This window comes from Odontomachus brunneus, unplaced genomic scaffold, assembly GCF_010583005.1.
Source record: "Odontomachus brunneus isolate Ranch 3 - 2012 unplaced genomic scaffold, Obru_v1 Obru_scaffold_031, whole genome shotgun sequence".
Lineage (NCBI taxonomy): Eukaryota > Metazoa > Arthropoda > Insecta > Hymenoptera > Formicidae > Odontomachus > Odontomachus brunneus.
The window spans coordinates 567,733-584,690 of NW_022639481.1; the positions used below are offsets into that span (position 1 = coordinate 567,733).

Here is a 16,958-nt window from a genome sequence, read left to right on the forward strand (position 1 = left end):
TATATATATATATATATATATATATATATATATATATATATATATATATAGAATGCACGTCTCGTACAAATTGCGGATTTATTCCATTCTTACGCGGCGGCAGCGCACCTTCGATAGAACTTCATCGGTATCTGTATCGCGCAGGGGCTCTACTGGATACTTTAAAGACTTCGCTCCTATTCATCCTCGAATAGTCTCGAAAGTATCCGCGGCGTTTCCTCGTTAATTTATAAGAGCGTGAGATCCGTTTGTCGAGGGAAATTTCCATGGTTCTCTTCGCGGGTTTCGAACTTCTCGAACGGTCTGTGCGAGTGCATGCGATATTTTTCGACGTAGCCCGTCGATCTAAGGAAACGCTGACTCGTTGATAAATTGCGCCGCCGATTATACCCGAATGCACTGCAGGTGACTCCGGTCCGGCGCGTTTAAGAGCTTAAAAAGCGCCGCGTATAAAACGCCAGCGGGTCGATGTCGTTGTGGAAGGCCGGAAATCGATTGGTGCGCACGTTGTGATAGAGAGGGAGAGAGGAATGGAGAGAAGCAAGAGAGAAAGAGAGAGAGAGAGAGAAACGCCGATAAAAACCATCAAAAAATAATGAATCTCAGGGGTGCGTCATTCTGGGGATAAAAAATAGAGAAGGAAGGGTCGGTCGCCATCGTGCGTGCACGGCCTTCTGCGAAACAATCGCGACGCGGTTGCGTAACACACGTGAAAGGATCAGCGCGAGAGAGAAACGTGTTGATTAACGATATTGTTTCGAAGACGGACCTAGGACGTCTCTCTCTCTCTCTCTCTCTCTCTCTCTCTCTCTCTCTCTCTCTCTGCATTGCGAATTTCCCGCTCTATGCTTAGTCTGATTTAATCGAGTTGTCAAAGCGCGGATTATGTTCATGCGCGTACAGCGCAAAGCTCCTTTCCGCGTACGTTCATATACGCATGTCTATATTTATGATGTAACGGCATTGGACAGCAAATAATTCATGTAAAGGGACGCGAGCAGATGTCTTGCTGACGGGCGGATGACTCTTGGAAGCAAGGAAACGTCGGCTTCGAAGAGAAGAGAACATCAGGCTCTTTAGATTTTTTATTTCAATGATTTGTTCTTCATTTGGAGATTAATATCAGATATCGTCGTCTCGCGAACGCACGGCCAATCATTGAACTCTGAAGACTAGAGTCTGACTAGTTACTTCATCAAACTGAGCTACGGGCTTTCAATATTTTTGATAAAAAATAATAAAAATCCCGAATATCTACACATCTACAATCAATTTTATATATGTAGAATGTGCAGTGTATCGCGAGATTTCTCTAAGCATCTGTGTGCAATCGAGAAATTTCTACGTATCTTCGACTATCCCGACATTGCGATTCTCAAACTATGAAAATTCGTGTCTAATTATTCAGCCAAATTGATTCACGGATTTTGAATGCCTTTGTCTCCAGATATCTACATATTTAACGACGATATATGATGTTTCAAATATACAAATGTATCAAGAGATTTCTCAGTGCAAGTCGGTGCATTAGAGAAACTACATATCCCACCTCGCGATCCTCCAACTTTGAAAATTTGCGTTTGTCTAATTATTCGATCAAATTCACTCGCGGATTTTGAATGCTCCTGCTTACAGAGATCTAAATATTTAATGGCGATGTACTAATATTTATTGTGTGTATATCAAATTCCATATGAAATATACAAATATACCAAGAGATTTCCCAGTGCACCGGTGCACTCGAGGAACTGCATGTCTCCGGCAATTTCGACATCGCAGACCTTACATTCTGAAGATTGGTGACTGTCTGATTATTCCCGAGCAAATCGATTTTCAATTTAATATTCATTTGATTCTAAATGGATTAGTTTAGACGTATATATGTATATATTAACGACACACATGTGACATCTCAAAAGTACAAATGTACCAAGAGGTTTCTCAGTGCGATTCTGCGGACTCGGGAAACTTGTGCATATCTTGAACAATTCCGCCATCGCGATCTGCTCGCCTCATGAAATCCGCACTGCCCTTTGAGCGCTTCCGGTTCTGGAGCACTCGCCAGAGCGAGGAGGAGAGTCGCTCTTAGTTAATCCGGGCGATTAACCGGGAAGCCCGGATCGCGGGAAGGGAATTGGTCTTTTCGGGGTCTAATTACCAATCGGGTCGCGTTGCCGAAACCTTCCTTTGCGACAAGACTTCGATATATCGCGCACCCTTCCCGGGCTTCGCCGGACAATTTCCGCGGAACTTTTCCAATTAAATTCCCTCTGTTCCGGCGAAAAGTAATGCGGCTTGGAACTGCGAACTCGCCCGGACGAGACTCGCGACGACGCCCAGTGATTGATGGTTACCCGTTTACCTCGGTAAGCCGCTTTTTCCCGCTAAATTCCTACATAAGTACGCCGAGCTCTCTCCGCCTCGTAATGCCTTCCACTTCCCGGTCGCGCTTCTCGTCAACGACGCATTAGCGAAACAGGTTTTAGGGGTGGATTGGACCACCCATCTTGGTTGGCGATATGGGGGATGCAACGAGCGGAGAGAGTTGGAACGTGTAGGTTGGAGGCCTAGGAAAGAAATTTGCATATCTGGCAAACGCGGAATCCATCGCGGCTCGGGACACACTTTTATTTAACGTCGCGTTTTTTGCCGCCTCTGGAGTTTCATTATGTCGCCCGCTCGCTCACTCACGACGATGATGCAAATTTCGCGACGCGAAAAATAGGGTGACGAATGATAGGAGTGATAGGGGTGATAAGGGAGGAGACAGAGAAGAGGATGGAATTTCTTCTCTCTCTTCTTCTCTACTAGAAATTAGCGAGAAATCGTATATCAACATATCGCCCGAGCGGGTTTCACTGCCGGCCAATCGAATATCCCCGACGAGGAGAGCTCGCTCGCGGATTTCCCTCGTGACAAAGAGCTGTCGCTTCTGTGTTATCAATACAAAGGGCGCTGTACATAATTTCAATATAAATTCAAGGTCCAGCGTGTAGTGCGCGCGCGGAGTTTATCGGGCGGTGTCAACGAGCCGGCCCGGGTCGGACAAGAAAAATTGCGGGTGTCCTGCAAGTAGCATGTAATTAACTCGTACAAGCCCTTTCATGTTTTTCCTCCTCCCTTTCTCTCTCTCTTTCTCTCGCACTGTCTCTCTTTTCCCTCCCCCTCCTCTCTCTCTCTCTCTCTTTCTCCGTTTTTTTCTTTACGCGTAGCAAGAATTGTCAGAGCAGCAGCAGCAGCAGCGGCGGCGCTGGCAGCCGGCTGACACGGACAAAGACCGTGGCGGCGCTTTGTTTCGCACAAAAGCCCGCGACGCGTCCGGGAGCGAGGAAAAATAATGGGAAAATGTAATAAATCGCGTGATTAATTAACCTACATTTGCCTTCGCCAAAGGACACCCATTCCCGTCCGGACGTACCATTGCTCGGGTGTCGTTATTTTATTTACGAGCAAGTCGTAGGCGCTTACGCCCTTTAATTAGCAAATAATGCGTGCTCGATCTGGGTGAGTGTGTGTGCGCGCACATCGCAGTGGGCTGTTTAGTTTTCGCGTGTCCGCGCGGTTTTCACGCAACAAGGAACGTTTCATTAATTGATACGCTCTTGCGCACTCGCCGATTCGTAGTATTAATAACTCGTGTCGTATTAATGACAATAATTATTCATATTAATAACAAATTACAAAACTGAAATAATATTCCAAGACCGTCATTAATTTAATAAACCGTGTGCTGGAAGCAGATTTTTGTTAATTTACGCGCGATTAATTATCGCGATCGTGTTGAACAAATGATATGTACATTTCTCATGCGCGTTTTATTTGTCGAATCATTTTCGGCGTATTTTATCGCGGAAGTCTCCCTCGAAAATTCGCATTTCGATAGTCGTCGATTGTCGCGCTCTCTTTCTACGTGTATATAAATTTCGCTTTATTTATCTTGTACATAAGTAATAGGCTAATAAAAATCTAAACAATTATCGGTTATTGAGTGATCAATTTTTTACGACGACGTACAACTCGCGGAACGCATGAACGCACGGAAACGCTGCCAAAGTAACCGTCGATGAAATGCTATTTCGCCGACACGCTACTGCTGCTGCTGCTATTTTACCGTGACGAAGTATTACGACAATCTCGTAATTACATCGGCCATTCGAACAGATGATATAATATAGCGGAGTGTTATTACGGAAAACGCGCGCGCACCTCGTTCCGTACGGATTGATTAATAATACACGGCGATGCCGGCGCTGTAATTAAATTTGTCAGCCGTGAAATCTACATCGCGCGTTATTCCGATTTTACGCGCGTCGCATAGATCACGCGGAACAACGATCTTTACAAAAGCTGGCCAACAATACATACATCCATAGCGTTACCGATAGCATGCATAATTCTCGGAGATACCGACACGATATCATCACATTCTTTGTCTTTCTCACGCGCGTGCGCGCGCGCGCGCGCGACGATTGTGATAAAATTTCAAAAAAATCTCATCGTGTAGACAAAATTCGATGCAACGTCGAGAGTTTCATTTTGCACGAAAATTTAATTAAAAACTCCGAAAATGGTCCTTTAGCTACGCACTGTAAAACTGCGAAATAAATTACTGGGTAAGATTGCACTTCTGACCCGCTGACAATAACAATAAAAATGAAAAAGAGTGCGGTCACGTTTTACCCCATTTTGCAACATTCAAAAATTATTTTTTGATAAAATTGCGTGTAGCTATTCATGGGTGGAACAAAAATACGTAAGCATCAAAATGATACACCTCGCACCATTTGGCAGAAAATTGCTCAAAAAGATAAGTATTCTGTCGAAATAAATGGTATCATTAGAACCCTTATAGGAAACGTATAAAAAATTTTGCGAGAAATAGAAGAAATGAAAGTTTTTATTAATAAAATAATACGGATTATAAAAAAAAGGTTAATAATATTTATTAAAATTTAAAGTAACTTTTACCTCCAATTAACTTAATCATCGATTAATTTCGTTAACCAGCAAATGACTATTATATCAATATTATATCAATTCTGCTACACTGTTACAACAAAATTAATTGATGATTAAATTAAACGGACAGCTTGGTAAAACTCATTTTAGATTAATAAATATTAACACTTATAATCCGTATTTATTTATAACTTTCATCTCATTTTTTGCAACATTACCTATATGCGTTTTCTATAAGAGTTTCCTAACAATATTTAGACAGAATACATATCTTTTTGGGTCATTTTCTCCCGAATGGTGAGACACATATCTCTTTAATATTTATATATCTTTAATCTACCCATCAATAATAATTTTATCAAAAAATAAAATTTTGAACGTCAGAAAATGGAATTAAAACCCGCATAGAAAATACTTTAGAATCTAAATAGAATCCAGCCCGATTTCCTACAATAATCATAAATTCTACATGGAAATCTATGCAAGTTCTGGTTAGAAGTGTAATGTTTTAAACATACGAATCTAAAAAATACGATCCTATTTGATCCTCAACATTTTTCCAAAGATTCTTTCTAGTTTACATTTTAAATTAAAGTTGAGTATATATGAAACACTTTAAATATTTACTCGTTACAAGTATATATGTATATATATATATATATATATATATATATATATATATATATATATATATATACACACACATACTTGTAAAGAGTAAATACACAAAGTGTTTGCGAAAAATCATTATAAAAAAAACGTAACAGAAGACGTTTGAGTTAAAAAAGTAAAAAAAATATATAAATATTCGACAAATTTTTCCGACTCACAAATGTATGAAATCGTCAAATTTTACTTAGATGTATAAATGTATTCCACATAAAACAAAAATGTATTATTTTACGTTTTAATATGGAACTAGAGAAAACATTTGTCTTTACTGCATTAATAAAACTATAGAAATGCAGAAAACATTTTAAAAAGCACAAATTTTTTTAATACTTCTGTTCCGATTCTAGACAGAGATCCCATGTTTGGGACAAGAATGGGATTTTCAATTGGTATAGTAGTGAGATAATCTATTTTGGAACAAAGTTGAGCATTCTAATTGGAATCTAACCTGCACCTGGGAAAATGAAATTTCTGTGCGAGAAGTTTATGAGAGCTCGGCCGCTCTCTTTGGAATTTGCGTAGATATCGCGGCATCGAGATTAATATTATGGATGGATACTGTTATTGAAAAACGAGTGAATGGGAATTCTTGGGCTCACGCCGCCTCGCGAATACAAGTGTATCGCGAGGTATTCGGCGACGCGTAAGGTGAGCCCGGGCTTATATCGAAGTATCGATCGGTGGCCTGCGCAAATCGCAACTTCGAGGGCGATTGAAGACTGCGGTCCTTTGATAAGACCGCTGTCTTATTTCCATTCGACTTCAAAAGTTGAACTTTTTGTCGTGCACACGCTCTGTCAAGTTTTCCCCCTGCCTTTCTCTCGCTCCGCGCGAAGGAAAGTTCCGAGTCTATTTCGCCCGGCGAAATAATAAAAGAAATTCGTTTAAAATTCACGAGCCACACTTTTCGATCAAAGGCTCCACGCACTCGAGCGTTTAAACGACGCAGGAACTAAGGGAGCCCGGAATCTGAAATTCAGGATGTAAGGAATTGCGATTTCAAAATCCCGCGATCAAGAAGAGTCCACCGAGCCAGAATATGAAAATCTAATTATTCATCCCGAATCGAAACTGAGTCCTGAGAAGTATTTAAACGGAAGCACGAGAGTCACGTCGACGTTCACAGACATTAATTCCGAGGAACCAGAAAATAGATCCATCTCATTCGGTATTCAGCGTCTTAGCGCGCAAAATTTTCATTACATATCAGTCTCTGGCGGGAACACGCACGACGATATTAACTGTGTTCGAGTACTAACGTTATTACTCTAAGCTTTTGATCATATCAGGCTCCCAACACAAAAGCCTGGAGAGATCCAAGAAACCTAATTCAATTTAGCTTATCCTTAATTTATCTTCATGCTTGATTTCTGCAAAGTTGTGAATACATTTCTACGTTATGCTGCAACGCGTAATCTCATGTGAAATTTTTGCACGGCTCTTCCATTTCATTAGCCACATTATCTAATTTCCACGTTACTCAACATATAATGTCTCTATCGTCCGGCTCGATCTGCTATCCGAATGATCTTCTTCCCTGCTCATTCGAGTTCGCCTCTATTCCCAGGCTCGTTTCAGCACAATAAACTTGTTACTTTATTACTTTGTCGGTATCAAAGAGGAGGAGGGAGACTTCGACCGCGTGCACATACCGAAGGCAATCTTACAACATTGACACGCGGTATTAACGTCGTTCCTTTCATTCCCTTTAAAGGGCCGCGGATTTAAGGATGATTAGCTCGTAGGGGTTTACGTTCGGCGCGAAGAGGATGACGCCTCTCGCCGAGACAAGGCATTGAGACGTGATAAGCGCGGAGTTAATTCGGCCGGGCGCTATCACAGCCGAAATCCGAACTCAAACTGCTCCGGATGCAACGTACCGTGAATGTTTGACCGCACAATATTTGATACCGCGTCCGTAGATATCCCGCTTCCGGGATCTAATCGTGGCTCGACCCAGATAATGGCTGACAGAAGCAGAGCTGCAGAACTACTCGCGATTCGAACGCATACGGATTTCGAACGAAACTCGATGTGCAAAATGCACACACACGTGCACGTACACGCAATGCACACGTATGCGCACGGCCGTGTGTAAGTGCATCAAATATAGACGTGGATTCTTCGATATTTGGGAGGCCCATCGCGATTACGCCAATATTAAATCATAAATACAAGCGCGCGTCGTGTTTGCGCGAGTGCGTCCGATATTTCGAATAGAATCAAACGAAATTCCCCGTCCTCTCGAAATGCTGCTTTCAATTCTTTATAAGTATGTACTCGGACGCGAAACGTCAAATGGCCGGCGTCGCTATTCATTCCGCCTGGTACGGTAGCTGCTTCAGATAAATCGAGTTTGGAAACGCGCGCGGAGTGTGCGTCGTGTTCGCGCGTGCAACTAACTTCCTTTACTCCGTTTGGCGTGGCTTCACTCATTTACACGTAATCAGATCACACTCTCGAGCCCGGGTTACGGCTTTTATTCCAGCATCGTGCGTTAAGACGGAAACGCACAGCGACGCGAGGATACGATGACTTTTGGAGGGATTGCTAGAACGCGACAGATGCGTGTTATATGTTAGGAAATAATTCATCCCCCCGAGCGGTGATGTGCTCTGCGTCATTGGCGTGACAAATTGAAAAAAATCGTCCGTGATTGCTCGTCAATTCCATTTTGAAAGTTGTACTCACTGACATAGGTGCAAACAAGTGGTAGATTAATATCACGTGACAGTTTAATCGGGGTACCGTGGATTAAACTGGAAGCGCGGAAGGGCCAGCTGGACATTTTTCATGGCCAAGCCAAATAAATAGGACCGTACACTCGGGTCAGCCAACCAGCGGGCCGGCCGGTCGGTCGGTTGGTCGTTCGGTTGGTCGGTCCTGACGAGCGGATAAATTCCTGTCACGTCGGCGTCCTGTTCCCATCTCCGCGAGAGAGAGAGAGAGAGAGAGAGAGAGTGAGCAAAAGAGAGAGAAAACGACAACCTACTGTCCCGTCGATTTATTCCAAAAATTGCAATAAAGTTAGCTCCGATAGCGGAGTGATTTTATCCGACCGAAAAACAAAAACAAAAAACAGTAACAAAACAACACGCGAGGATTGGCGGCTCGCTCTCGATGGCGAATCGCGTCGCACCCGGGACACTCTCCGATTTGTACCGTCGATTCGATCAGCTGGCGTTCGAAGTGGTTGGGGACGGATGAGAAGGCAGGTTGGGGAGAGCGGAGGAGGGTACGAGCAGGGCGAACAATTGACCAGAGAGTCGAGGATCAGGCGGCATCGCGCCGGAAGTAACCCCACCGCGCGGATCCTCATTCTTCACCGCAAAGTAATCTCGTCCTCGGCGACGGCGCGCGGGGTGGCGGACGGAGAGGGGTGCGAAAGAAGCGAAGGGGATTCGAGGGAAAATTGAGGAAGGATAATATCCTCCCGTATCCATTCTGGGTCGCAGTTTCGCGGGTAGGTACGTGGTATCCAAGGAAGCCAGCTAAGTTCGTCCTTATTGTTCCGCGAATTGGATTCGGCGGGCTTAGACAGCGGGCTTCCTGGAAAATGTTGCGGCCGTATACTCGTATCCCCATTGGCTGACTAAAGGTAGTTCCCGATCGCCGCTTAGGGAGCCCCCGAAGAGGAAGGTGCTTGCTACTACCCTTCGCGAAACTTTCGCGGTGACTGTGTGCTAACAAAGTTACGCGAATCCTTCGGTATTTACGTTAGATCGCCTCTACCACCGGCGCCGGTATAGTGCCGCGCATTCGAAGGAAATTTGCGTCCTTGAGTTCTTAGATAGGATTTTCAAGTTTCAACTCGGAGCTCAGGTCTTGGACCGACGCCTGTCTGACGCTCTGCTTCGCGTGGGCCTTCGACGTCGAGAATTTAACGCGATACCATTCGACCGTCGCGAGCACATTGTGTACTTTGGATTATTGTTATTGATCAATTACGTACCGTTAATTAGAGTCACGGTAATTCCTTCAAGTTTAAAGACACCTACAATTTTTCCGTTCAATTCGACCTTCCACTCGACAAACCGGTTTTTAAGTGTTTAACAGAAATTCAATCTCCTAAATAAACTTTCGTTTTTGCAACTTTTAAAGTTTCAGTTGGGACTATATCGCGTTCACTATATTTCTCTTTCTAATTTCTAGACACTAAAGAGACGCGCTATTATGCGTCATTAATCTCTAAATTTTTCTTAAAAATAATCTTGCATTTTTCTTTTTAAATACGAGCACAGTAGACAGCGTGAACTGGCTTGTTATACCAAAAGTCCTAAAGCATTATTCGGGTGCACAATAGTGATGCGCCATTTTTGTGCACAATTCTGCTGCGTTTTTTGCATAGCTCGAAACAATGGAAGGATCAATGAATGACTACTACTTCCGAACAATTAGGTCAACAAGCGAGGTTTTTTTCTTCGCGAGAACTTTAACTTTTAACAGTAAATATGCGTATTGAATTTAACGGCAATTTCGACTAAAGAGAAATAAATTATAATCCGTAATATAAAAAATTGAAAAAAAAATAAAAGACAATTGCAACGATAATAAAATTTCTCGTAAGTAATCGGGAATTTCGCGTGTTATGGCGCAATTGTAGTGCACAATATTAGTGCATAATATTAGTGCGCAATTCCGATGCGCAATTTTGGTGCACAGTTCTGATGTACAATTCTGGTGCACAATTCTGGTGCACAATTCTGGTGCACAATTCTGGTGCACAATTCTGGTGCACAATTCTGGTGCACAATACTAGTGCACAATTCTGCAGCGTTTCTTACATTGCTCCAAACAATTGGGGAATCACATCAAATAACTAATATCGTAGAATAAAATTACGTATCTTCAATCAAATATAACAAGATATTTACATACATAAGAAAAAGTCTACTAAGAAGATTAATAGAGATTTAAAAAAACATAAAGAATCGATACATTTAATAAAGAAGTTTAGATAATTCAAATGTATAATTCTGTGATAAATAAGAAATTCTCCAAAAATAATTCCCTAATTGTTTTGAACGGTACAATTCAATGGCGCGAACACATATGTACAAGCCCCTACACTGAGAGAAAAGTGTTTTGTGTTTGTGATTTATATAACGGCATAGCGCAATTGTAATTAGCAACTAATTACAATTGGAAGATCCAGTTTTGCAGTGAATACTACAGCAAACATTATTTTGATATGTTGTAAGATTAAAAATTTTTTTCTTTCAGTGTACATGCAAAATACTACGATCATCAATAAACCCACAACCGAAAATCTTGATTTTTGACTCACCGAACACAGCAGTTCAGGATCGGCCACATTCTGCTACAAATCTGAAATAACAAAATGTAACATTGCCGGATTAGATATGATCCAAGTTAATGCCTTGACGGGAAAAATTCGCGTAGATACGAACGCGTTAACCCTTTACGATCGTTGTAACTCAATGCCTTTTAGGTGGGACTATTCTGCTCCCGTTTCGGATCGCAAAGGATTAAATACCAGGGCGCGAAAAATTGTTAAAATTACCTTCGAGCCGACCCCGCTCGGCCCGAACCGGATCCTCCGGTACGGCATCCAACAAAATTGCATCTCTCGGGAACCGCACCCAGCGTTGTGGCCACAAGCTCCGTCAGGTCTGAAACAAAAAGCAAGTTTTCTGGTTAGTAACACGAAAAGATGAGAACGCATCAAGAATGGAGAGAACTGTGTATTTCTCTCTTGGTCTAATAAAGATAAAAATGGTAGTCATCCTTAAAGTTCCAGTATGTTGCCGTTATTTAACCCTATTAACATTTATATCCCGGGACATAATGTTTTACTCACTATTAATAATAGGGAGTTTTTGCAATTCCGTATTTTAGATACGGTAAACGCTGAAGTCACGTGACTTCATACCGTATTCCGTTTTTACGTTGCCTACTTCAAAAGAGTTTTTGCATGGTGAATGCTACGGTAACGTATGATAAAACAGTATTTTATAAGATGGAGGTTTTTCACTCTCTTCATATGGATTTTGGGATATAATCTCCCTTAAAAGTATGAGATCATCTTGACTTGTGAATCTCAATCGTTCAGATTTCATTTTGTAGCCATAACGTCGTTATTCGTGAACGCTATTTTTCAGAAATAACGTTCGCACGTTATCTGAATAGCGTTAAGGTGACCGATACGCATGCGCAGTTTGGTCTTTTGACTGGATGACATTTTAGCGTTTACCGTATCTATATCGTATGTTTGCAAAAACTCTCTAATAACTTTATTCAATCGAATAAACAGCTGTTTGGAATTCAAAGTACGTCAGCTATCACTCTACTTATTATCGCGTTAAGACAAATATAAAACTTATTTTTTTTTACGAAAACTACTAATGCTAAAATTGTTAATATATTTAATGGAACGAGAGAAAGTAAAAAGAAACTGTACCTTTAAGAAATAAAACTGGTAGCGCGAGAGTTAAAATAATCTGAGCACAATGATCACACACGCGAAATAATGGAACGCGCACTACGCACCCTATCAATACAAAAAAACTCGGGAATCACGCGCGACGTCTCCCGTTTCCATTTACCGCCGTGTCTAGAACTGTTAGGATCACTCTTGGCAGCTTCTTATATACGCGTGTTATCGTTCCCGAGATCACATGACCTCCAGTCTCAGACACGCTTCAGATACCGTTACGTCACCTATACTCACAAATTTCAAATTCTTCATAGCATGATAATAATATTACGCGTTATTTTATAGTATTTAATCTCATTTTGACATTGAACCGTCAAAATTCCTCTGCGGTGACAGATGCTTGAAAACATCCAGATAAACTACGGCACATATCGGGATTGAAATAGACATCGCGGAAAAGCGGCTACAATAAGATAAGACGCTTTTTTCACTAATAAATTTCCAACTCGTGCAATTTCTACGACTATTCTCTACCGTGACGCCACATCTACGCGCCTCAACTCCTTGTAGTGTCCGCTGCTATTTCTCGCAGCAGCGTGGCCTATAACTCTATAATGCCAAGCCTCTATCCAACTCTACCTCGGGTCACTCGGATCCCCCAGGTGGTCTTCCGACGTTTCTTCCGTTTCCGGGAGAAACGACCGCGGCGCAACAAACAACCCACGAGTTATTTGTCTTCGTTCAGTGTACCGAGGAAACTCGAAAGCGGGCCAGAAGAAAGATAAGGGGGTGAGTGCGCGAAGCATGGCAAAGAGGTGAGAGGGTTATGAAGAGAATTCGCTTGGTGCAGCCGCAGCTGCGTTGCATTTTCGAAAAATCTTTTGCCGGGGATTTGGTTCAGTTCCGCGAAAGGAGAGAGAGAGAGACGCGGAATTTCGCTCCCGCGGGGAATTTTCCATTTAGCCGGCATTATTTATACGCACGCTTTGGCCACCGCCCAGAATTCCCACGAATGTTTCATGCGGAAATTAGCGTGCCGCGTCCGCATCTTTCTGAAAATGAAACTGCTTGTCCTGAGAATCCGCTTGAATGTCTGTACTACGAGGTCATTTCGTGTTCCGATATGGCCGACGTTTAATCTCGTTGCTCCTGATTCAGAAATATCCTGATGCAGGAGCATTTGGGAAGCGAGGTGAACCAACGCGGTCGGAGTTGCATGAGCTTTTTTATGTTAATCGAAACAAGTGTCTAAATCTATGTGTAAAGTGGAACGCTTACGTCCCGCTTTTGGGCGATCTTCAGCGACGACAATTTGAAAATCTTGGTCAAACTGAAACTTTTGTTAGTCTGACTAAAAATTCTGGGGTTATCAAAAACGCGTACACTAGATTGCAAAGTGGTTTCTGCACTTTTTATCTGAATGAAGTTGCAACGCTTCAAGATGTCAGAACTGTTCGTGTGTATACACGCATTAATCAGGTTGTGAAAGGAGCCGAAACCGCAGTACACAGAGTGCGACATTAATCAAATTTGGATAAAGAAATTTGTTTTAAACTGGGAGAACAGTATTTTAAGGAATAATTTTTACATATTTGCAACCGATTACTTCGCACACTTCATATATGCCAACAGCGGCTTTCAATTTGGCAACCTGCAATTTCATCCAATAAAAAGTATGCAAACGTTTAGCAAACAAGAGTACGATAGATTGTGAAACGGTTTTGACACAATGGAAACCAATCAAACTGTCAAAATTGAGAGTCATTACCAACGGACTCATTAGGCAATATAATAAAATTAATAACAATACCAAAGATAATATTAATAATAAAGCAACAAATATAATAATAATTAATTAAAATAATTAATAATATAATTACTAAGGAAGAGAGAAAGAGAGTTTATCACAATAATGACTCTCAATTTTGACAATTTGATAAATTTCCAATTTCCTTTTGCAGTCCATTTTACACTAGAGAATCTTCTCAACTTCATATTTCACACGGAAAAAAAGGTTTGTTTAAATTAACCAAATATCTGGTCGAATATGAACGATCCAGAAATTCCGACTGAAGTAACTCGAATTCTATTTAAGTTAGCAAGATTTTTCGGGTTACTTCAATCGAAATTTTTGGATCGTTCATATTCGATCAGATATTTGGTTAATTCAATCAAATCTTTTTTTCTGTGCAGACATTTCTCGTGACCGTAGCAATCTACAGTGTTCAAAAAAATGCCTGGATTTGAAGGTTTTTAAGCTATTATACCGAAAATATATGAAACCGAGGCGTCGTGCAAAAGCGAGAGCTGTGAATCGAGCCGCTCGCGTGTTTAATATTTGTCAGCGTGAATCGGAGAATTACGCGAGAACGTTAGAATGGCCGCCACTCGTGCATTTTCCGGGGAACAGCGTCCGGTGAAATATGGTCGGAATTTCGTTAAATCGCCGGAAGGCAGCTACAAGGCGGCGCATTTGTATATACACTCGTATTGGGGCGTATTGGCGATCGATTCGATCGGTCGATCGGCTGCGGAGGGTGGAACTTGTGCTCACGATGGTGGTGCGCTGGTGATGGTCTCCTGGGTCCTCTTCGCCTCCCCTCAAGCCCGACCCTCGCCACCCAACATCAGCCGCGAAACGCCGCATTTTCTGGCTAGTCAATTCCGCGGCATTGTGTGAGAAATATGGCGGAAATGGAGTTCTTCCGTTGCGTGGTTCCGCGAGATACACAGTCCCTTTTCTTCCCGTCAATCCCGTAAGAAAGAGCCACGTCGTGAATAGCTTTCCGATGCTCGCTCGCTCGCTCGCTCGTTAGCTAGCTAGGTAGCTCACTCGCTCGCACTGCTGCGTCTTTCTATACCTGTCATCCTGCCGTAACGCATCCTCCCTTGCGGATGAAACGCGCGATACATCTGCTACGCCAACAGCCAGACCGAGCGGCTACCAGTTGTTGGGCTCGTAAACGGAATCGCAAGAAACGGAATCGCGTTAAATAAATATGAAATGGGAGCGGCGATGCAAGGAACGACGCGTAAGGATGACTCACATTTTTGGGACAGAAATCAGCGAGTGGCGCTTGGAATCTCGATTCGCCGCGCACCCCACAGGACTCTCGCACGCGTCGACCGATTCTGCCAGATCGGGACCGTCGACGGGAGACCCTCTTCTCGATCGCCGAATTGTCTGTCTGTCCGCAAACCGCGGACTCCGAAGTTTCCCCTCCTTCGTTTACGTTTGCGTGCTCGCCCGTCTCGTGGTTTCGCCGCATTTATCCGAGAGTTAAATTAACACAGTTCGCGCAATTTTCGCGAACGACGGCATTAAACCCAGAGAAATTCAGAGTGCGCAAGGATCTCACCGTAGCTTTGCGATTGGAATCGTTGTGTCCTTATGGACGCGCGCGTGCACGAATTAACCAGCAAACGTGCCATTTACACGCGACACGGCATAGTGTACTAATTATCCGTTGTCCTTTGAATATAGTGAGCTCGGATGTTAAACGAATTCGTGGAACGGCGCGTTGCTTCTATACCCCGACTTATGCCGGAAGGAGGGAGGGAGAAAGAGAGGGAAGGAGAGAGAGTGGCGTTTATGTGTGTCCCGGAAGTTGCCAAGTTGTATCTGCGGGCCGGGGCAGAGACTGCTTGAGTTTGCCAAGTCGTAATAATTGTTCGCGGCGCACTGTCCAGGGCGACGATGGTATTCCGCTATCGCTAAAATAGCCCGGCTATCACCTCGCGGGAAGGGCTCGCCCTACCGAGAATGGTCCTTCCGTATAATCGAATTCCAGTCTCGTCTTTCTTCTCACAACCGACGCGGATTCCACCCAGGCGTCCGCGCGACATTATAGCGAGTGTTGTATTACATCGGCTTCACACAAGACAATGGGGCGTATAAGGTTCAAGGGGGAGAGAATTTCGGATTTGCAGGTTGGTTCGAAATTCTGGATTGAAAAGTCGCGTCATCGAGAATTCGCAGGCTCTCTTTCCATCTTCATATTATTTAAACTCTGTCTTCATTTTCCCGTCTAGGCTTTGCTCGCATCAACTTAATATACTTGAAACATTCGACCTGGATTCTTCTGAATTTTTTCCTCCTTCTTCTTCCAACCCTTTCTCTCATTCTTTCTCGGCTAATGAAACGTCGGTTTTGACTCTTTTAATCCTAGTGTACGTTACAGTGCACACGGAGAGAGAAAGAAGAAAGCTAAAGCGCGCAAAAATGAATTATAAAGATGAGATGTTAGTGAAAAGGATAGAGGGCCCGCGTGCAAGAGAAATGAAGGAAAGCGAGAGAGTGTTGGACGAGTAAATAAGGAGAATAGATAATATAAAGTTGCTTTAAGACGCGATGAATTAGTTAGGGCGAATTAAAGTTCAATTTGCAAATAAAATGAGTTAAACAAGCTAGAATATAACCGAGGCTGTACGAGGTGTGGAACGTGTTAAATTGAAAGAAAGCAAGCAAGCGAGGGAGTGAGTTTGTAGTACACGCTGCCAAGCGAAAATGCATAAACAAGTTGTTAAAAATCAGCGTTACTTTTAGCTATTGTTTCATCAATTTTCGCGAAAGCACTCGCATTTTCTCGACGTTTCCACGGTACGTTCGTCTACATTTCGGTGTTTTCCGTTGTGTTTATCCGACGCGAGATCCTCAAAATGAATCTTCAGAAAACAATAAGAGACGCTTCCGCGTTGCACGCGATCGTGCTTTGATTTTGAATCGCAAACTAATTTGGTGATTCGATTTGCTAATTATTAACAAAGAGAATTAATGACCCATTCAATCGTGCACAATATTCTCAGCTGATTTAGTAATTTATTAACGAGCTGATTTAGTAATTTAGTTTATTACCATGTAATTATCATAATCTCTGTGATATTATTAATAACCTTATATATTAATTTCTCTTATTCTCTACAAACAATA

General features: G+C 42.5%; 1 protein-coding gene across 2 annotated transcripts in view; it reads left to right on the forward strand.

Annotated features, from left to right (window-relative positions):
* LOC116843284 (neuroligin-4, Y-linked-like) overlaps positions 1 to 16,958 on the forward strand; it is a 289,044-nt gene that overhangs the window by 50,126 nt on the left and 221,960 nt on the right. The window lies entirely within an intron of this gene.